Below are 22,545 nucleotides of genomic sequence, written 5' to 3'. Positions count from 1 at the left end.
TTAGTGCAGTTACATCTCACTGCAGGCCATTAGTATGTCTGGAAGGCCAACAAGGAGAGGCAGACAGTCACAAGCCAATAAAAGAGGGCAAGCAGGCTCTGTGTCTAGAGGCAACAGTGCTGGTCATGGACATGGTGCATCCTCATCAGCACGTGGCCGTGGGACACGCTTGGCCTTTTTTTCAGCAGCTGACCATGTTGAGCCACAACATGCGGAAGACTTGGTCGAGTAGATGACCAAGCCGTCCTCATCCTCCTCATCCTCTCTCACCCATGCTCAGGGTACTTTGTCTGGCAAAGCACGTGCCAACCCGGCCTCTTCCCTCGGCTCAATGGAATCAGTCACTCCTTCCCTAGCCCCACCATGTCCTCCTGAGGAGTCCCCCGAACTGTTTGACCACAGTGTTGGGTACATGCTCCTGGAGGATGCCCAGTGTTTTGAAGGCTCAGAGATGGTACTCAGCTAGAGGAAGGCAGTAACGTGAGCCCAGACAGAGGGGTGCCCAAGAAGGACAGCAATCTGGCAGTCATGTTGCCCCTGCTGCAGCATACTGCCAGGTTTGCTCCAGTGATGAGGAGGGAGGGGATGATGAGGTCACTGACTCCACGTGGGTGCCTGATAGGAGAGAGGAGGAGGAGTGGGTAAAATCACCAATGAGGCAGGATGCCCTCCAGGGGCCAGCTTAAGAGCAGCACACTGACTGCATCACACTGCAAAGCTCTGCATGGGCAGGGCGCTTCTGTCTCTGCGCGTTATTTCAAAAGTTCTTTGGTGTGGGCCTTTTTTGAGAGGAGTGCATCAGATCGCACCACTGCTATTTGCAACATATGTCTCAAGTGTATCTCGCGTGGCCAAAACATCTCCCACTTGGGCACCACATGCTTGACCAGACATATGTTGACCTGCTATGCAGTTCATTGGCAAGCGTACCTAAAAGACCCACACGAAAGAACAAAGAGGACCTCTCCTTGCTCCTCATCAGCTGAGATCTCCAACCCCACTATACCTTCAGACCTGCACTGAGAGGAATGGAGGTGTAGAATTAGGTGTGTCACAGCCAAGGATATTTGCCTGGTACACCAACGTCAGATTGTACCAGGCAAATATCCCTGCCCCAGCTGCTGCACCGTCGAAAGAAATTCGCTCCCAACCATCCACGTTACCAGCGGTTGAATGCTAGCTTGGCAAAATTGCTAGCACTTCAACTGCTACCTTTTCAGTTAGTAGACTCTGCCCCCTTCCGTGAGTTTGTGGAATGTGCGGTCCCTTAGTGGCAGGTACCCAAATGCCACTTTTTCTCACAGAAGGCGATTCTGGCTCTCCACCGGCATGCGGAAGGCAATGTCCATGCCTCGCTGCCCCGGGCAGGTACCCGGGCTTACAGGATGTCCTGAGGCAGGCCAGGAAAGTCTGTGTGCATTTCCGCTGGTCATATAATGCCAGTGCTCGGCTGGCTGACCTCCAAAAGGAATTTAACCTGCCCAAGAGCCGTCTAATCTGTGACATGCCCACCAGGTGGAACTTAACCTTGGCCATGCTGCAGCGGCTGCACACGCAGCAGAGGGCCATCAATGAGTACCTGTGCAACTATGGCACCAGGACAGGGTCAGGGGAGCTTGTTTTTTTTTCCCCACGCCAGTGGACCATGATCAGGGATGCATGCACTGTCCTGTCACCATCTGAGGAGGCCACGAGGATGGTGAGCAGTGACAGTGCATGCATCAGTGACACTGTCCCCCTTGTCCACCTGTTGGAGCACACACTGCATGGAATAATGGACAGGGCACTTGAGGCAGAACAGAGGCAGGAAGAGGGGAAATTCCTTAGCTCTCAAGGCCCCCTTTATCCAGAACGTGTTCCTGCGTGCCCGCCGATCACACAGGAAGAGGACGAGGAGGAGGAGGAGGAAGAGGAGGATTGTGTCAGCATGGAGGGGGAGCCTGGCACTCAGCATCAGCAGCAGTCTTTAAGGGATCATTTACAGTCCCAAGAAACCCATGGACTTGTACGTGGCTGGGAGGAGGTGGCTGCGGATCATGTTGTCCTTAGTGACCCAGAGGACTCCGGACCGAATGCCTCAGCAAACCTACGCTGCATGGCCTCCCTGATCCTGCAAAACCTGTGGAAGGATCCTCGTATTAGTGGTATCAAGGAGAGGGATCAATACTGGCTGGCAACCCTCCTTGATCCACGTTACAATGGTAAGGTTGCGGACCTTATCTTGCCGTCGTAGAGGGAGCAGAGGATGAAACATCTTCGGGAGGCCTTGCAGAAAGGTCTGTGCAACGCATTTGCAGAGACTGGGAGGTTACAAACTCCTGTTCCTGGACAACGTGTTGTTGAGGCTTCAGGCAGTCAAAGAAGGAGTGGTGGAGAAGGTGGCCGTCTGACCGATGCCGATTGTCTTTGATGATGCCCTGGAGGAGGGGCGAAACGCGTCAACGAAACATCCAGCTCACGCTTAACCAGTGACGCTTCTTCCTGTTGCCGTGGAATGCACGCTTACAGCGGCGATCGCGGAAGTTTTTCTGACATGCCTGATTGCAACCATGTATCTTGTGAGTAGCGCTATGATGCGCAAGTGATTTTTTTCTCCGCAATACTTCACTATATTGCTTTTCCTTGTCTTTTTGGATCTGATTCGATGGTCCACACCTACAAGTATATGACCTATTTGCTACGATTATAAGCCATTCATATTGCATCTACATCAGAGGCATCATACTGCAGCACTCCAGGAGACTGACTGTCAGCATAGGTTGAAGAGATGCTGTTTTCTCTCCAGTGAGGCCGCCACCAGGAGCTCTGTGTAGCAGTCTAGCGGATGGCATTCATCTGGGACTATTCACCGTCATTATATTATTAATTTCACTAATTCTTTTAGCACATAATTATTATTGTCTTTCACTATTCCAATAGTAATTGTTTTGTGTTTAGCACCAATTTTATATTTATTTACATCCTACCTATTTAGCACTTTATTCATGATATTTATGGATTTATGATCATAGGATTATTGCACAGTGCACTTTCTATACAGTATCATATTTACGGTGTAGTCATATTTTTTTGCCAGCGCTGTATGTATTTGTTTTTTTCGTCTGACCGATGCGTTCAGACAATTTTTTAGTCCGCAGCCCCAAGATATGATCGGATACCAGCAACCATCGCCAGCGTCTGTTTTACATGGTGCAGGAATACCTAGGGGCAAGATCTGACTTGGACACCTTTCCCACCGAAAATCCTCTGGGTTACTGGGTCTTGAGGATGGATCACTGGCCAGAGCTTGCACAGTATGCAATTGAGCTACTGGCCTGTCCTGCATCCAGCGTTCTTTCGGAACGCACATTCAGTGCTGCTGGAGGTTTGGAACCGATCACAGGGTACGTCTGTCCACCGACTCGGTCGATCGACTGACCTTCATAAAAATGAATCAGTCTTGGATCAGCACCAGCTACCAAGCACCTGATGCTGATGTAACTGAATCATTTTTTCTGAAATGTCAGATCCCTTCAAGACTGCCTATGCTGATGCTGAGTGACTATCCTGTTATGCTGAGTGACTATCCTCTTCCTCAATGATCATGCTGATAGCTTGTAAGAATATTTTTGGTTCTGGGCGCCGCCACCAGTGGCTAAGGCCCAATTTTTCAGTCCCTGTTTAACAGGGGCGTGTAATTACAATTTTTGATGCAATGTTTTGCAAGGAGGGTACATTGCTGCACTCAACTAAAGTATTTGTGAGGGGTTGCAGTGTTGTGGCACCAGCACCAGTGCCTAAGGCCCAATTTTTCAGCCCCTGTTTAACAGGGGCGTTTAATTACAATTTTTGATGCAATACTTTGCAGCAAGGCTTGTTCCTGCGCTCCAACTAGAGTATCTGTGAGGGGTTGCAGTGTTGTGGCACCAGCACCAGGGCCTAAGGCCCAATTTTTCAGGTCCTGTTTAGCAGGGGTGTGTAATTACAATTTTTGATGCAATATTTTACAGGAGGGCTCATTCCTGCGCTCCAACTAGAGTATCTGTGAGGGGTTGCAGTTTTGTGGCACCAGTGCCTAAGGCCCAATTTTTCTGCCCCTGTTCAACAGGAACATGTAATTACAATTCTTGATCTAATATTTCACAGCAGGGCCCATTCCAGCTCCCACCAAGAGTAACTGTGAGGACTTACATTGTTGTGGCAACATCACCACCACCACCACCACCATCACCAAAGGCCCAATTTTTATGCCCCTGTTCAACAGGTGCATACAATTACAATTCTTGATCTAATATTTCACAGCAGGGCCCATTTCTGCGCCCACCAAGAGTAACTGTGAGGACTTACAGTGTTGTAGCACCATCACCACCACCACCAAAGGCCCAATTTTTCTGACCTTGTTCAACAGGGGCATGTAATTACAATTCTTGATCTAATATTTCACAGCAGAGCCCGTTCCTGTGCCCACCAAGAGTAATTGTGAGGGCTTAAATGTTGTGGCAACACCAACACCTAAGGCCCCAATTTCTGCAGACTATATAGGGCAGGCCCCTACTTTCAAACATCCGACTTACAAACGACTCCTACTTGCAAATGGAAGGAGACAACAGGAAGTGAGATGAAATCTACCTCTAGGAAGGGAAATTCTCTCCCGTAAGTGTTAATATGGGAAAAACATGTTTCCTTTCGACCGATGCTTTATCGCCATTCCTTGTTTCACTAAAAGCCCCAAATTGTCAAAAAACATTTGTCATTGGGACAGAAAGTGAGGTAAAATCTTCTGAAGAGGTGCACAGACAGCAAAACAAATGTCACAGGGGTGATAACCCTTCCCTATGTTTTCCAAAAAGCTTAAAAATAGATTTTTTTGGCTGGAGCTACACTTTAAAAATGTACCAGTTCAAAATTACAAACAGATTCTACTTAACAACAAACCTACAGTCCCTGTCTTGTTTGCACCGCCTGTATACTGCTGTTCAAAGGGCCTGGGGCCCCACGCCTTTTCTTTTTTTAATTTGGGTGTGGGGTGCCCCTTAATATCCATACAAGACCCAAAGGACCTGGTAATGGACTGGGGGGGGGGGTACCCATGCCATTTGTCTCACTGATTTTCATCCATATTACCGGGGCCGGACATTACATTAAAGCCGTAAGCAGTTTTAAATGACTTTTATTCCTTTAAAAATGTCATTTTGTGCAGGGACTGTTCTAAGCACGGGAAACACACGCCACTTTACAGGCATACTATAGACACCCCCCAGGTACGATATTTAAAGGAATATTTCACTTTTTTTTTTACTGCTCCCGAAAAAACGGACGTTTTTAAAACTTTTTTTTGCATTGATACATGTTCCCTGGGGCAGGACCCGGGTCCCCATGACCCGCATGCTTGGCCAATCACAGCGCCATCGGTAGAGAGAGCTGTAATTGGCCAAAGCCAGGGTGGCTTTGGCCAATTATGGCTCAGGGGGTTTAGAACACGCCCCACACTATATAAGGCCGCCTACACGGCGGCCCTGTATAGTGTGTGTTCTGGCGTTGAAAGAGAGATAGATAGACAGAGAGACAGTGTCATTTCATTTGAGTTAGATAGATTAGGCAGGACAATCAGTGAGTTAGCTGCACTTACAGTGTATTGTGTATATATATATGCATCCCAGGTGTTGCATATATATATACACTGCATTCAGTTTAGCTAGATCTGTTCCTGTTATCTTCTTACTGACAGGCAGGCTTGTCTTGTTACAGTATTTACAGCTACCTGAAGAAAATTGCTGGTGTTCTTTTGATCCTATTAGTACCACAGTCAGGCAGCTAGACTATCTACAGTTAGTGCAGTGTGTCCTGCTCACAGTGTTCAGCTAAAACTACAAGTTAGTGTGGTGCGTCCTCCTCACAGTGTTCAGCTAAACCTACAAGTTATTTTTTTGCGAGCTCTGCACAGTGTTCATCTAAAGCTACAAGTTAGTGCAGTGCGTCCTGCTCACAGTGTTCAGCTAAAACTACAAGTTAGTGTAGTGAGACCTCTGCACAGTGTTCATCTAAAGCTATAAGTTAGTGCAGTGCGTCCTGCTCACAGTGTTCAGCTAAAACTACAAGTTAGTGTGGTGCGTCCTCCTCACTGTGTTCAGCTAAACCTACAAGTTAGTGTAGTGAGACCTCTGCACAGTGTTCATCTAAAGCTACAAGTTAGTGCAGTGCGTCCTGCTAACAGTGTTCAGCTAAAACTACAAGTTAGTGTAGTGAGACCTCTGCACAGTGTTCATCTAAAGCTACAATTTAGTGCAGTGCGTCCTGCTCACAGTGTTCAGCTAAAACTACAAGTTAGTGTAGTGAGACCTCTGCACAGTGTTCATCTAAGCTACAAGTTAGTGCAGTGCGTCCTGCTCACAGTGTTCAGCTAAAACTACAAGTTAGTGTGGTGCGTCCTCCTTACAGTGTTCAGCTAAACCTACAAGTTAGTGTAGTGAGACCTCTGCACAGTGTTCATCTAAAGCTACAAGTTAGTGCAGTGCGTCCTGCTCACAGTGTTCAGCTAAAACTACAAATTAGTGTAGTGAGACCTCTGCACAGTGTTCATCTAAAGCTACAAGTTAGTGCAGTGCGTCCTGCTCACAGTGTTCAGCTAAAACTACAAGTTAGTGTAGTGCGTCCTCCTCACAGTGTTCAGCTAAACCTACAAGTTAGTGTAGTGAGACCTCTGCACAGTGTTCATCTAAAGCTACAAGTTAGTGCAGTGCGTCCTGCTCACAGTGTTCAGCTAAAACTACAAGTTAGTGTGGTGCGTCTTCCTCACAGTGTTCAGCTAAACCTACAAGTTATTTTTTTGCGAGCTCTGCACAGTGTTCATCTAAAGCTACAAGTTAGTGCAAGGCGTCCTGCTCACAGTGTTCAGCTAAAACTACAAGTTAGTGTAGTGAGACCTCTGCACAGTGTTCATCTAAAGCTACAAGTTAGTGCAGTGCGTCCTGCTCACAGTGTTCAGCTAAAACTACAAGTTAGTGTGGTGCGTCCTCCTCACAGTGTTCAGCTAAACCTACAAGTTATTTTTTTGCGAGCTCTGCACAGTGTTCAGCTAAAGCTACCTGTAGAAGGTTGGTGGTGTTTTCCTGATCCTATCACTACCACAGGCAGCTAAAAAAGCTACAAGTTAGTTTTTTGCGAGCTCTGCACAGTGTTCAGCTAAAGCTACTTGTAGAAGGTTGGTGGTGTTCTCATACTACAGGCAGGCAGTTGATTTTGCTAGCTGCAGTATCAGTACATATATATATATATATATATATATATATATATATCCTAGCTTAGTGCAGCTACAGGCCATTAGTATGTCTGGAAGGCCAAGAAGGAGAGGCAGACAGTCACAAGCCAATAAGAGAGGGCAAGCAGGCTCTGTGTCTAATGCTGGTCGTGGAGATGGTGCATCCTCATCAGCACGTGGCCGTGGGATGCGCTTGGCCTTTTTTTCGGCAGCTGGCCGTGTTGAGCTGCAACATGCGGAAGACTTGGTCGAGTGGATGACCAAGCTGTCCTCATCCTCCTCATCCTCTCTCACCCATGCTCAGGGTACTTTGGCAAAGTAGCGGCCTCTTCCTTCGGCTCAATGTCATCAGTGACGCCTTCCCTAGCCCCACCATGTCCTCCTGAGGAGTCCCTCGAACTGTTTGACCACAGTGTTGAGTACATGCTCCAGGAGGATGCCCAGCGTTTGGAAGGCTCTGATGATGATACTGAGCTCGATGAAGGCAGTAACATGAGCACGGACAGAGGGGGTGCCCAAGAAGGACAGCAATCTGGCAGTCATGCTCCCCCTGCTGCAGCATACTGCCAGGTTTGCTCCAGTGATGAGGAGGGAGGGGATGATGAGGTCACTGACTCAACGTGGGTGCCTGATAGGAGAGAGGTGGAGGAGGAGGAGGAGGCGGCACATCACCAACGAGGCAGGATGCCCTCCAGGGGCCAGCCTAAGGGCAGCACATTGACTGCATCACACCCCAAAGCTCCACATGTGCAGGGCGCTGCAGTCTCTGCGCGTTATTCAAAAAGTTCTTTGGTGTGGGCCTTTTTTGAGACAAGTGCATCAGATCGCACTGCTGCTATTTGCAACATATGTCTCAAGCGTATCTCGCGTGGCCAAAACATCTCCCGCTTGGGTACCACATGCTTGACCAGACATATGTTGACCTGCCATGCAGTTCGTTGGCAAGCGTATCTAAAAGACTGACACCAAAGAACAAAGAGGACCTCTCCTTGCTCCTCATCAGCTGAGATCTCCAACCCCACTATACCTTCAGTCCTCTCTGAGACCTGCACTGAGAAGAATGAAGGTGTAGAATTAGGTGTGTCACAGCCAAGTACTTGTGGGAATTCTGCTTTTGGTACACCGACGTCAGATTGTACCAGGCAAATTTCCCTTCCCCAGCTGCTGCACCGCCGAAAGAAGTTTGCTCCGAGCCATCCACATGCCCAGCGGTTGAATGCTAGCTTGGCAAAATTGCTAGCACTTCAACTGCTGCCTTTTCAGTTGGTAGACTCTGCCCCCTTCCGTGAGTTTGTGGAATGTGCGGTTCCTCAGTGGCAGGTACCCAAACGCCACTTTTTCTCACGGAAGGCGATTCCGGCTCTCTACCGGCATGTGGAAGGCAATGTACATGCCACGCTGGACAGGGCGGTTAGCGGTAAGGTGCATATTACCTCTGACTCATGGTCCAGCAGGCATGGACAGGGACGTTACCTAAGTTTCACGGCGCATTGGGTGACTCTGCTGGCAGCTGGGAAGGATGCAGGACAAGGTGCAGTAGTGTTGGAGGTTGTTCCGCCACCACGCCTCCAAAATGCCACTACTAATGATTGTGACACACCTCTCTCCTCCAGCCCCTCCTCTTCTTCTTCCTCCATGGCCTCTTCCTGTGCTTTTTCCTCCGAACCAGCGGTGCTCCGTAGCCGTTCGAGGGCTACGCAAGTATGCAGGCCAAAAGATGCCATGCGGTGCTTGAGCTGGTGTGCTTGGGGGACAGGAGCCACACTGGGGCAGAGGTTCTGTCAGCTGTGCAGGGGCAGGTTCAGAGGTGGTTGACGCCACGCCAACTTAAGGCAGGAATGGTGGTTTGCGACAATGGCACCAACCTCCTCTCTGCCCTCCGACAGGGACAAATGACCCATGTGTCCTGTTTGGCTCACGTCCTTAACTTGGTGGTGCAGCGGTTCTTGGGCAGGTACCCGGGCTTACAGGATGTCCTGAGGCAGGCCAGGAAAGTCTGTGTGCATTTCCGCCGGTTACAGTGTTCCTGCGTGGCCCACCGATCACACAGGAAGAGGACGAGGAGGAGGAGGAATATTGTGTCAGTATGGAGGTGGAGCCTGGCACTCAGCATCAGCAGCAGTCTTTAAGGGATCAGTCCCAAGAAACACACGGACTTGTACGTGGCTGGGAGGAGGTGGCTGCGGACCATGTCGTCCTTAGTGACCCGAATGCCTCAGCAAACCTACGCTGCATGGCCTCCCTGATCCTGCAAAGCCTGCGTAAGGATCCTCGTATTCGTGGTATCAAGGAGAAGGACCAATACTGGCTGGCAACCCTCCTTGATCCACGTTACAAGGGTAAGGTTGCGGACCTTATCTTGCCATCGCAGAGGGAGCAGAGGATGAAACATCTTCGGGAGGCCTTGCAGAAAGGTCTGTGCAACGCGTTCCCAGAGACTGGGAGGTTACAAACTCCTGTTTCTGGATAACGTGTTGCTGAGGCTTTGGTCAGTCAAAGAAGGAGCGGTGGAGAAGGTGGCCGTCTGACCGATGCGTTCAGACGATTTTTTTGGTCCGCAGCCCCAAGGTATGATCGGTTCCAGCAACCATCGCCAGCGTCTGTTTTACATGGTGCAGGAATACCTAGGGCAAGACCTGACTTGGACACCTTTCCCACCGAAAATCCTCTGGGTTACTGGGTCTTAAGGATGGATCACTGGCCAGAGCTTGCACAGTATGCAATTGAGCTACTGGCCTGTCCTGCATCCAGCGTTCTTTCGGAACGCACATTCAGTGCTGCTGGAGGCTTTGTAACCGATCACAGGGTGCGTCTGTCCACTGACTCGGTCGATCGACTGACCTTCATAAAAATGAATCAATCTTGGATCACCACCAGCTACCAAGCACCTGATGCTGATGTAACCGAATAATTTTTTTTCAAATCTCAGATCCCTTCAAAGACTACCTATGCTGATGCTGAGTGACTATCCCTGAGTAATTATACTCTTCCTCCTCAATGATCACACTGATAGCTTGTAAGAACATTTTTCGTTCTGGGCGCCACCACCAGTGCCTAAGGCCCAATTTTTCAGCCCCTGTTTAACAGGGGCGTGTAATTACAATTTTTGATGCAATACTTTGCAGCAGGGCTCGTTTCTGTGTTCCAACTAGAGTATCTGTGAGGGGTTGCAGTGTTGTGGCACCAGCACCAGTGCCTAAGGCCCAGTTTTTCAGCCCCTGTTTAACAGGGGCGTGTAATTACAATTTTTGATGCAATACTTTGCAGCAGGGCTCGTTTCTGCGTTCCAACTGGAGTATCTGTGAGGGGTTGCAGTGTTGTGGCACCAGCACCAGTGCCTAAGGCCCAATTTTTCAGCCCCTGTTTAACAGGGGCGTGTAATTACAATTTTTGATGCAATACTTTGCAGCAGGGCTTGTTTCTGCGTTCCAACTAGAGCATCTGTGAGGGGTTGCAGTGTTGTGGCACCAGCACCAGTGCCTAAGGCCCAATTTTTCAGTCCCTGTTTAACGGGGGCGTGTAATTACAATTTTTGATGCAATACTTTGCAGCAGGGCTCATTCCTGCATTCCAACTAGAGTGTCTGTGAGGACTTACAGTGTTGTGGCACCAGCACCACCACCACCACCAAATGCCCAATTTTTCTGCCCTTGTTCAACAGGGGCATGTAATTACAATTTTTGATGCAATACTTTGCAGCAGGGCTCGTTTCTGTGTTCCAACTAGAGTATCTGTGAGGGGTTGCAGTGTTGTGGCACCAGCACCAGTGCCTAAGGCCCAATTTTTCAGCCCCTGTTTAACAGGGGCATGTAATTACAATTTTTGATGCAATACTTTGCAGCAGGGCTCGTTTCTGCGTTCCAACTAGAGTATCTGTGAGGGGTTGCAGTGTTGTGGCACCAGCACCAATGCCTAAGGCCCAATTTTTCAGCCCCTGTTTAACAGGGGCGTGTAATTCCAATTTTTGATGCAATACTTTGCAGCAGGGCTCATTTCTGCGTTCCAACTAGAGTGTCTGTGAGGACTTACAGTGTTGTGGCACCAGCACCACCACCACCACCAAAGGCCCAATTTTTCTGCCCTTGTTCAACAGGGGCATGTAATTACAATTCCTGATCTAATATTTCACAGCAGGGCCCATTTCTGCACCCACCAAGAGCGAGTGAGGCTTACAGTGTTGTGGCACCAGCACCACCACCACCACCAAAGGCCCAATTTTTCTGCCCTTGTTCAACAGGGGCATGTAATTACAATTCTTGATCTAATATTTCACAGCAGGGCCCATTTCTGCGCCCACCAAGAGCGAGTGAGGACTTACAGCGTTGTGGCACCAGCACCACCACCAGCACCAAAGGCCCAATTTTTCTGCCCCTGGTCAACAGGGGCATGTAATTACAATTCTTAATCTAATATTTCACAGCAGGGCCCTGTGAGAGCTTACAGTGTTGTGGCCACAACAACACCTAAGGCCCAAATTTCTGATGAGTATATAGGGCAGGCCCCTACTTTCAAACATCTAACTTACAAACGACTCCTACTTGCAAACGGAAGGAGACAACAGGAAGTGAGATGAAATCTCCCCCTAGGAAGGGAAATTCTCTCCTGTAAGAGTTAATATGGGGAAAAAATTTCTCCTTTCCACTGTTGCTTTCCAATACTTGTTCCACAAAAAAACCCAAATTTTCCAAAAACATTTGTCATTGGGACAAAATGTGAGGTTAAATCTTCTGAAGAGGAGGACAGACAGCAAAACAAATGTCACAGGGGTGATAACCCTTCCCTATGTTTTCCAAAAAGCTTAAAAAAGATTTTTTGGCTGGAACTAAACACGTTAAAAATGTACCCGTTCAAAATTGCAAACAGATTCTACTTAACAACCAACCTACAGTCCCTGTCTTGTTTGCATGCACCGCCTGTATACTGCTGTTCAGAGTATATAGGGCCTGGTGGCCCCACACCTTTCCTTATTTTAATTTGGGTGCGGGGTTCCCCTTAATATCCATACAAGACCCAAAGGGTCTGGTAATGGACTGGGGGGTACCCATGCCGTTTGTCTCACTGATTTTCATCCATATTGCCAGGACCCGACATTACATTAAACCCGCAAGCAGTTTTAAATGAGATTTTTTCCTTTAAAAATGACATTTTGTGCAGGGACTGTTCTAAACACGGGAAACACGTGCCACTTTACAGGCATACTATAGACACCCCCCCAGGTATGATATTTATTTTTGTACTTTAAGCATCATTAAAATCACTGCTCCCGAAAAAACGTCCGTTTTTAAAAGTTTTTTTTGCATTGATACATGTCCCCTGGGGCAGGACCCGGGTCCCCAAACCGTTTTTAGGACAATACCATGCAAATTAGCCTTTAAAATGAGCACTTTTGATTTCGAACGTTCGAGTCCCATAGACGTCAATGGGGTTCTAACGTTCGTGCAAATTTTCGGTCCGTTCGCAGGTTCTGGTGCGAACCGAACCGGGGGGTGTTCGGCTCATCCCTAGTCATCGCGGCATAATAAATGAACATTAATATTTTAAATGAATAACAAGCATGCGCTGCAAAGTACAGGTAAATATAGAAACCTAGTAATTTAGTAAACTGTGCCAGATTCTCTAATTCAGTAATTCAGTAAAGAATGAAGTACATTTGTGCAGAGGATTATACTTGAGATGACAGCAACAAGTACTACAAAGGAGGCTTAAGGTACCAAATAAAAGACCATGGCATATGATCTAGGTGCCAAGGTCTGGCTATGACTTTACCCAAGGCCTGTGCCGTGTCATTTGTGGTGTGGATCCTTAAGTCTAAGCAAATACTGACATTAATAAAGTTAGAAATTGCCTAGGATGCTCTAGAGCAGTGTTTAATGTTTAACACATGGAGTATAGAGATCCTTAACTGCACTCCCTGAAAGCTCAAAAGTCCTGTGTTCACTATGTTCAGTATATGTACTTCTACCCAGTGCTGAGATAAGGTCACCTAGAGCCCAGGGCTAACATGCCAAACTGTCCAACCCCCCCCAGATGTATGAGCATTATGTGTCAGCAAAAATACCCCCCCCCAAAAAAAATTGGGCACTAATCTGCATGATTATACCCCCTAAGCATAAACTCCCCCTCCTCCCAGCACAAAACTCTGCCCCCTCCATCCTCCTAATCCCCCCAGCACTAATGCCCCACCCCTCAAATTTCCCATCTGAGTACACATTCTCTCCCCCCTACTCCAAACCCCCCTCCTAGCACAAAAAAAAACCTTCTCTTAGCACAAATCCCCCCCCACCGTATCACCTCTTCTAGCACAAAACCCCAAATTGCCCCTTCTCTTCTCCCATCCCCCTCCCAACACAAATCCCCCTGAATCACCACTCCTAGCACCCCCCCCCCCCAAAATTTCCACTCTAGAACAAATCTTACCCCCTGCTGCCCCCCACATTCCTCTTCCCCCCTCAATCTCCTTGTGGTGCCCTACCACCTCACATGATACCACAGTGCCCAGGGCAGCCGCCCCTCCTGCCTACCCCTTGTCTTGGCCCTGCTGCTACATGAAATTGTCATTCTACGGACATGCTATAGAGGTGTGGTTAGAGACATGCTGCAAGAGACGGCAGAGACTGGGACTTGTTATGGGAGTTTGCTACAGATCAATGCCACAGGTTGGGCACCAAGGCTCAAAAGGCTTGAGCCGCACAGATTTATGTTTAGAAATTCATATTTATAGTCATATTTGTGTCACTTATTTAAAAGGAAGAGAATGCTCCCATACAAAGTCTTTAGATGCACACAACAATATAACTGAGATATACAGTACACTATGTCAAAGTGAAATTGTACAAAAAGCTCAACAGTCTGTATGCGTGCACAAACATGCTGCAATTAAACATAAGAGAGAAAAAACAAGGGTGTCCATTTATGAAACCGAGATGAACTGCGATCCTGATGATGGCAGCTCATCTCAGATCATTACCGGTTTATGAAACTGAGATGACCAGGGGAAAACACATTCTCTGCTGATCATCTCCGCACACAGAGAATCTGTCACTGACAGAAAAATAAATGGCCAGTTTATGAATGTGTGATCTCGGCACCTCACTGGCGATCTCTGACAAAATTCTCCCTCCTAGATTCTCTAGCTCAGAGGTGGAGAATCGAGGAGAGAAGAGAGAATACCCTGAAATTATTGACTTCATTCTTCCTCGATGAGACCCCCCCAAGAAAGTAAATATTTCCCCCTGCCATGTTTATGTGTATGTATGTATATATTGTGTATATATATATATATATATATACACACACACACACACACAGTATATATACAGTGTGATTCATAAAGAAGTATACAGTTTCCAGATGCTGTAAAACAGTAATGCCCTGTACACACGGTCGGACTTTCCGACGGAAAATGTGCGATCGGAGCTTGTTGTCGGAAATTCCAACCGTGTGTGGGCTCCAAAGTTTGAGAGCAGGCTATAAAATTTTCCGACAACAAAATCCATTTGCGTAAATTCCGACCGTGTGTGGCCAATTCCGACGCACAAAGTGCCACACATGCTCAGAATAAATTCCGAGACGGAACTGCTCGGTCTGGTAAAATTAGCGTTCGTAATGGATATAGCACTTTCGTCACACTGCAATGTTTTAAATTGTTTAATGCAGCGTATTCTCTTCTTCTTTATAATGCTAGAAGAATGAAGTTATTTTTCTGCTCATATTCACACAGAGTTCTCACAAACTTATTTCTTTATTATTTCTTGTGATTTCATGAATATAATATTTTGATTTGTCACATCTACTGAAAATTTCTTAATTTCTTTTTAATTTATTTTTTGGTATTATTTGTTGTATTTTTTTAAAATACAGATCTCCTGTTTTTGGTTTTTTTTGTGATCTCCAGAATAGTTTTGGGTGTGTTTTGTGTGTCAAGTCACCACAACACCATTATTATCTTGTCTTTTTTAATCTTAATGAGGTTGGTTGGTGTTGATGTCCCTTGTTAATTTCACATTGTATTTTTTAAATGTACCTGCCTACTCACAAACAAACTGTCCTTTTTGAAGGATAACACACATAGGCAAGTATTAGTTCACAAAAATACCTTTATTAAGGCGTCCTAACCAAATAAAGAGGGAAGCAACGCTGGAGAAACAGCAGAAATTAGCAAAGCCTTTGACCCCCAGGGCACACATCAACTATTTTCAGGCAAAATTGATGGCCTGATGAGTCCTTATCTAAAGGAGTACAATCTGGTCCAGAAGTCCAAGAGATCATGAACAGCAGCAGATGACATCTATGTCCCCAGGCTGTGGTCATACAAGAGCCTGCATCTTTTGTCAGACCAGACTGAACCCAGGCCATCACTTTCTTGTCTTCCTTCCACTCTTCCTTCCAGGCTGTGTCTGTGGTGTTGGAGTTGTGGCAGGAGGAGGAGAAGGAGGATGATACAATTCACACAGGTGGGTATTGGGTGTGATTTCATCCCTCCACCCCCTTATTTAATGTTTTATAAATGATTTTCTCACACATGAGGCGTTGGCCCTCCTGCATGTCCTGCATTTTTTGTGGCTTCCATGGAGGCAAAGGCCTCTTCACGAGTGGGGGTGGCTCTGAGGGATGCAGAAGCCTCCTGAATCAGCCTGAGTGCTGACTCCTCCACCTTACTCCCCTTCCTGGGTCTTTTGTTTGGAATGCGGAGGAGAGGAACCTGTGATTGTGTGAGGCTCCTACTGGGCCCTGCCACCTCCTGGCTGCCACTTACCCCGGCTACCTCCTGGCTGCCACTAACCCCTGCCGCCTCCTGGCTGCCACATTCCACAGCCTCCTCCTGTGTGCCACATTCTACAGCCTCCTCCTGGCTGAGGTCTTCCCGTGTATGAAAAAGGGACATAGTTTTAGTTTTTTCTTCATCAATCACACACAATTTTCATCTCATGACTGTTGCAAATTGAATGTTATTAAATAGAAAAGACTATCATTCTGAGCCCAGCATTTTTCATTCTTGTCCCAATTATTTTTGCCCACTACTGTCTATTGATATGTAAACACCTTTATTAAATCAGCAATTAGTGATCAATAATAACATCTAGTAAATATCATTTATGTTTTGCCAAGAAATCTGTAGAACAATGCTTTACCTGGCTCCATCTGGGCTCCTCCACTTCTTCCTGGCTGGAAGTCCCAGGTTGGACTTCGGAAGCCTCAGCTGGGGTGGAAGATAGGGTGGAAGGAAGAGTGGAAGGAAGGTTTGAGAGGGATTCCCTGACTTCAGTCTGGTCTGACAGAAATCTCAGTCTCTCATAGTACCACAGCCTGGGGACATAAATGTCACCTGCTGCAGCTCCGGTTCTCTGGGAATCCTGGACCTTCTTGCGCTCCCTAAGTTATGTGCTCCTCAGGCCACCAATTTTGGCTTTTAAATATGGGATAGTTGCCGTGGGGACCACCGGCATCACCAACTCCAGCAGTTTCTCCAGCGCTGCCTGCATCTTTTGTTTATGATTATAATGCGGGTGTTTGACCTGCCATAGACAGGGCAGCTCCCTGTACTTGTCTATGAACAGGGGGAGGAAGTTGTGATCATTGAAGCCATCCATTTTCTCTATAAGACACAGCACAAGACAAACCCTAATGTCAGGCTAAACTCTCCTAATCTTGTCCCAACATAGGCCTCAATCTATAAGCAGTATAGGCCCAAGTTAAACTTGTACCTTCATTATTACGATCAACGGTTCCGATACTCCTTCCTCCGCTCACAGATCGTACATACGACGCACGCGTGTTACGCTTTATATACACTGCGCATGCGTGAAACTCCGCCCTCCCCTGACATTCTTTCTAGTCTATTCCCTGCCCCTTCTCTTTCGGCGCAGCGGGGGGAGAGCACATGGCAGAGAGACAACAGGTGCATGATAATAGCAGCAACAAGGAGGAGGAGGAAAGCCCGGAGTCAGAAATGTCACGCTCCCAGAGGAGATTTAAGGCCTCAAATATGGCCTTTGTTGAGATGGTGGAGATGGTGGACATATTGAAGAGGGGCGACTATGATGGGAAGTATGGACCTTACCCCAACCCAAATGTCAGAAAGGCCAAGATCATGGCTAAAGTTGTGAAGAGTCTGCACAGGAATTTTGGGGTACGGCGATCCAAGGTTCAACTGAGGAAATGGTGGTCGGACCTCAAATTAAGGGAGCACGATCAATATAGAAGGATCAGGAGTGTGCTGCAAAAAAGTAAGTAGATGTCCTGTGTGCTCCATGTGCTTTTCTTTACTGTTGTACATTTTAAAATGGCAACTTTTATGTTCATGGGCACATTAATCGTTCGTAGGAAACATTGTTCGTTCGGCCACTAAAATACAATGTTTTGGCCAGATGCAGTTCAATACGGTTTTTTGGGCCTACTTCTATTAAGAAAAGTTTGTTGTCTAGATGGGTTTGTAACTAGAATGAAATGCTAATCTGTGTAAAGAGAGGACACTCAGCAGCTGTTTACACACCTGGACGCTGGAGCACTAGTGTGGGACAAAAGAACACCCTTTTTATTAGGGGGCCCACACAGGTGCTCCAGTGTATACTATAGGGGTGTCTCCATCTGTGAAGCTTGCACAAAACAGGTAAGTATTCAAGCTTTACAAAGGACAAAAAAATTTCTTCAGCTTGGAACTCTGACAAAACAGACAATTGTACCCCACTTCCAAGCAATGTTTCATATTCCTATTTCTGCCATCAAATATCTGTGTGCTAAGTATACCTATTTTTGTTCACATAGGGGAGAAAAGACTCAGAGGACACCACTCATCAGAGGAGACCAGGGACCCCCCACCTCAGGAAGAAGGGGAAATCCCCCAAACCCAACCAGAGGAGGAGGAGGGAGACGTTGTAGAAATTGTCACCACAACAGGTGAGTGTCTGCGACCACAGCCTCAGGTAAGAGATGGATGCCTGCATATTTATAATACATGGTGTGTTTTGTTTGTTTTTTTGTAGGTGATCGGGATGTTGTGGAAGAGGAATGTCATTTCACCAGTGAAAGTGCCCAGATCCTCATCAGGGAGATAATGGGGTGTAATAGAGATTTAGAAAACATAAAGCAAAACATCAATGATGTTCAAAACAAAATGAAGAACATCATTGATGTTTTAGGGAGAATCTAAAACACCCAGAAATCCCTAAATTTCTTCTGTTTTTTGTGACAAATTTTTTTTACGTATGTTAAAAGCCAAATTTAAAAGATGCATGCAGTGGGGGTCATTTACTATAAAGCTGTGGCGCTAATTGCCACGAATTAGCACGAATTAGCGCTAATTAGTGCTAAAACGGTATTCACTATAGCGCTGGTGAGAAAATACTCCCAAAATCGAATTTACTATAGTTCCCTGAAACCAAATAGCGCCCAAACCCTTACTCTGCTAAAACCTGGAGTAGTGCACATGAAAATAATGTTTAAAGCATGATATAATTGCCTAAATGGTACTGAAATATGCAGTATATTATTTAAAGATAATCTGCTTTTAAACTGTGTGAAAAAGTGATTTCTACACTGAAATATCTTTAAAAGTCTGAGAAGTGAAAAATTCCCCGTTTTGTACAACTAGGTACCAACACAACTGAGCATGCTCAGACCTGAAAATAACTCTCATTTTAACTCAAGTGTCTTTTTTACCCGGCGCTATAGTAAATACCAAAATGAGAGCTAATTAGAGAGCATTTTTTTGAAGTGAAAATCTGCTCTATTCTAGTCCAAATATTAGCCATTCTAATGGAAGAATTCTAACTTTCACAAAAAAAAAAAAACATTTAAATGTTGAGATGAAATGTATCTTTCTCTGAAATAAATTTTCCTTTGCAACATTGTTGCTTCTACTTAAAATATTTTGTTTTTAAGAATACTAGAATGTGGAATGTTTTGACGTTTTGGTAAAATATATTTTTCTCTGTCACTTTTACTTGTTACTCTCCATCTCACAACAATCTTTACCCCAAACTCACACAGGTGTCTTTATAATCCACAAACAATACCATTTCTGATGCAAATTTAAAATGAATCATAATTTTTTTGTCCTTTTTATTATTTCCAAATATTCATCATTTGAGCCCAAAAAATGTGATATGTGTACCAACTTCAGAAAGCAAAATGTAATTCCCAAAAATTTGAGGGTAATATTCTACTCTCACCCACAAAAAAAACGCCAAATATCACAGAATAAATCAAGAAGAAGAACTCTTGAGTAATGTAATTCCATCACCTGAATGTCCAAAGAAATGCAGTATTTATGTGTTTTTATGTGTAGTTATGTGCATTTATGTGTAGGAGGTTCTCATGTGTTGCAGCTCTGTGGCTTAGGGGTTAGGACTTCTGCTTAGAATCCCTGAGTGTCTGGGTTCAAATCCCAACCATGTTGCTTCATGTAGAGAAGTTGCCTCATCTCCCAGGTCCTATAACTATGTCTAAATGTAGTATTTATGTGTAGGAGGGTTCCACCACCATTGTAAGTCTTTTCCAGATACACTATTTAGCCAAAAGTATTGGGGTGCCTGCCTTTACACACACATGAACTTTAATGGCAGCCCAGTCTTAGTCCGTAGGGTTAAAATTTGATTTGGCCCACCCTTTGCCGCTAGAACAGCTTCTGGGAAGGCTGTCCACAAGGTTTAGTGTGTCTATGGGAATGTTTGATCATTCTTCCAGAAGTGCATTTGTGAGGCCAGGCATTGATGTTGGATGAGAAGGCCTGGCTCGCAGTCTCTGCTCTAATTCAGCCAAAGGGTGTTCTATCAGGTTGAGGCCAGGACTCTGTGCAGGCCAGTCAAGTTTCTCCACCCCAAACTTGCTCATCCATGTCTTTATGGACCTTGCTTTGTGCACTGGTGTGCTGTTATGTTGGAATAGGAAGGGGCTTTCCCCAAACTATTCCCACAAAGTTGGGAGCATGAATTTGTCCAAAATGTCTTGGTGTGCTGACGCCTTAAGAGTTCCCTTAACTGGAACTAAGAGGCCAAGCCCAACCCCTGAAAAACAACCCCACATCATAATCCCCCCTCCACCAAATCATTTGGACCAGTGCACAAAGCAAGGTCCATAAAGACGTGGATGAGTGATTTTGGGGTGGAGGAACTTGATTGGCCTGGACAGAGTCCTGACCTCAACACAACAGAACACCTTGGGGATGAAGTAGAGAGTAGGTCAGGCCTTCTCGTCCAACATCAGTGCCTGACCTCACAAATGCACTTGGAAGGATGGTCAAACATTCCCATAGACACACTCCTAAACCTTGTGGACAGCCTTCCCAGAAGAGTTGAAGCTGCTATAGCTGCAAAGGGTGGGCCAAATGAGTTTTGAACCCAATACTAATACTAGGATGCCAGTACAGTTCATGTGCGTTTAAAGGCAGGCGTCCCAATACTTAGGCCAATATATTGTATATTGCTTGTGACACTGAGCATGGCTATGGACTTAGGGCTGGTTCACACCACAGAGATGCAGAGAACATGTGTGGGGCTGCCTGGTGGCTAAGTGGGTAGCAGTTCTGTCTAGCAGCACCTGGGATGTTGGTTTAATTCCCCAACATGCTAATGCTTGTGTTGAAGTTTATATTTTCTCCCTGTGTAGGTTTCTCACCACAATCCAAAGACATGCTGGCATTTCATTTGTCTCCTGTCGAAATAGGTTCTAATGTAAGAAAGTTAATTTTGGACTTTATATTGGAAGCTCATTGCAGCCAGGGACTGATGTTAATGTTTATTAGTACTAATCATGCCCAGGGACTTGCACATTTCAAATTTGAGGGTTTTCACTGCACAGGTACATATGCTTAAAAAACTGTTGCTTTGTTTATGTGGTTGCAAATGGACTTTGATCTTTGTCCTGTAGTTGGAGATTTGATGCACATAGCCAAGGGCTAACACAGTTGCGAATAGTATTAGGTGTTCCTGCTCATCAGGTGCAATCACTTTAGACATACATGAAAAGACAGATTGAAAGATACTGGTGGGCATGTACTTCTATTTCGTGTGTCAGTGTCCTAACATTACAACCTCTCTTATATAAAGGCCTGCAGTAGGGGGGTTTGTTTGGCCTGAGAAGGTCAGGTTTTTTGCTGTGATTTGTGGGGGAGAAGGAGTGATATTGTGCATATTGACAAATGCCCAACTATAGATATTTGATTAAATTCTTGTGCATTTTTTCAATCAAAAGTGGGTTTATGTGGCCATGCTGTCAATGTTGTGTGTGTATTGTTCCTGTCTGATCATGCAAACATCATTTGGAAGCATCTGCTGACCTACTCTTTTTGATCTTGTTGTTTAATCGTGTACACCAAAATGCAGCTTCCAGAAGAACATGGTCACCAATGTATGTATTTGTGGATTGTGGGCTGGTGGTGGGTGTTTTGAATAAGTCTTTTTTGTAATATGTTGGAATGCTTTGTAAGAATGACTGTTAAGTATGTTTCTATAATCTTGCAGATAAAAATGTGATGTGTTGCCCATTATACACTGAAATTAAAGCTGTGTCCACTCTAAGGTTTTGTCAAATTTTAGATTGTAAGCTCCTATGAGCAGGGCCCTTAAAACCCCATTGCTAAATGTAGCACCATGTCCAAATTTTTTTGAAGCTAGTAAATGAATATACGTTTTTTTTTTTTCTGCTGGTAAAGTAAAAGTACATTATTGAGCTTTGTTGTGGTGTTTTTTTTTTCTTCTACTTTTCTTTCTCTTTAGTTTTTGTGGGTGGTGGTTTTGGGAAAGTGCAATATCTCTTATATTTTATTTCAATATGTATTTGTGCACCAAAAAAACTAATTTCTTCACCCTGGTTCACATTGATGCTACTTTGAAATCGTGCTACTTCACTTGAAGTAGCACGATTTCAAAGTAGCAAGGTCAGCGTGATTTCAGGTGCTACTTGATAGACATCCATGTGGCTTCATACACAAATGTCTATTGAAGTCGCACCTGAAATCGGCAAAATTAGTGCAGGAACTACTTTAGCAAATTGGTGCAGCGCCACAAAATTGGTGTCGCATCGATTGGAACAGTGCCATTGCTGCCAATAGTCATGCGATTTGATCTCTCAAATTGCATGACAAATCGCTCCAATGTAAACCTAGGCTTCTGCACACTTGCAAGTAAATGATAAAGGTGGAATCTTTATATATAACAGCTGTGGAGAATTGCAGGTAATGAATTCAGCTGGTGGATAGGCAGTGTTGTATGTGTCAGCTTTAGTTCACATTGGTGCGATTTGACATGTCAAAGCGGTGGCAATTGCACTGTTCTAATTGGTGCAACTTTGGGGTGCAATTTGTATTGATA

Source organism: Aquarana catesbeiana, linkage group LG07, assembly GCF_042186555.1.
Source record: "Aquarana catesbeiana isolate 2022-GZ linkage group LG07, ASM4218655v1, whole genome shotgun sequence".
NCBI lineage: Eukaryota > Metazoa > Chordata > Amphibia > Anura > Ranidae > Aquarana > Aquarana catesbeiana.
This window is presented reverse-complemented; position numbering follows the sequence as displayed.